Below are 426 nucleotides of genomic sequence, written 5' to 3' on the forward strand. Positions count from 1 at the left end.
GAAAAGGGAAACAAGGGCCATGAAGCTGCAGCTGGACCTAGCTAAAGCTAGGGGGTTTATCACACAGAGATTTTTAGAGCTTTTGCAGATCAGTTCCGACGTGACTGCCCTTCCAACGATGCAGATTCAAGTCACAATGTGAATGTGTTATCAGATGCCATTCCTTTCTATGGGAGCCCCTTCTGTGGTGCTTCCGCAGTGATTCCAAAGTGACTCCTCATTTTGATGAATTCAGAAAAAAAGTGACATCATAAAATTCGCATTCAAGCTCACTTCGATTTCACTTCGAATTGGTCTGGTGTGGAAAACCTCTCCGATGTCACCCCCCTTGGCCCCGAGTCCTGCTCCGTCATTCCCCTCCTCCTCCTTCATGCCATCTCGCACCCTCTGTCATCAATCCCATCATCCCCTGCCTTCTCCTGCATC

The sequence above is a fragment of the Sceloporus undulatus genome, chromosome 2 (assembly GCF_019175285.1).
Source record: "Sceloporus undulatus isolate JIND9_A2432 ecotype Alabama chromosome 2, SceUnd_v1.1, whole genome shotgun sequence".
Lineage (NCBI taxonomy): Eukaryota > Metazoa > Chordata > Lepidosauria > Squamata > Phrynosomatidae > Sceloporus > Sceloporus undulatus.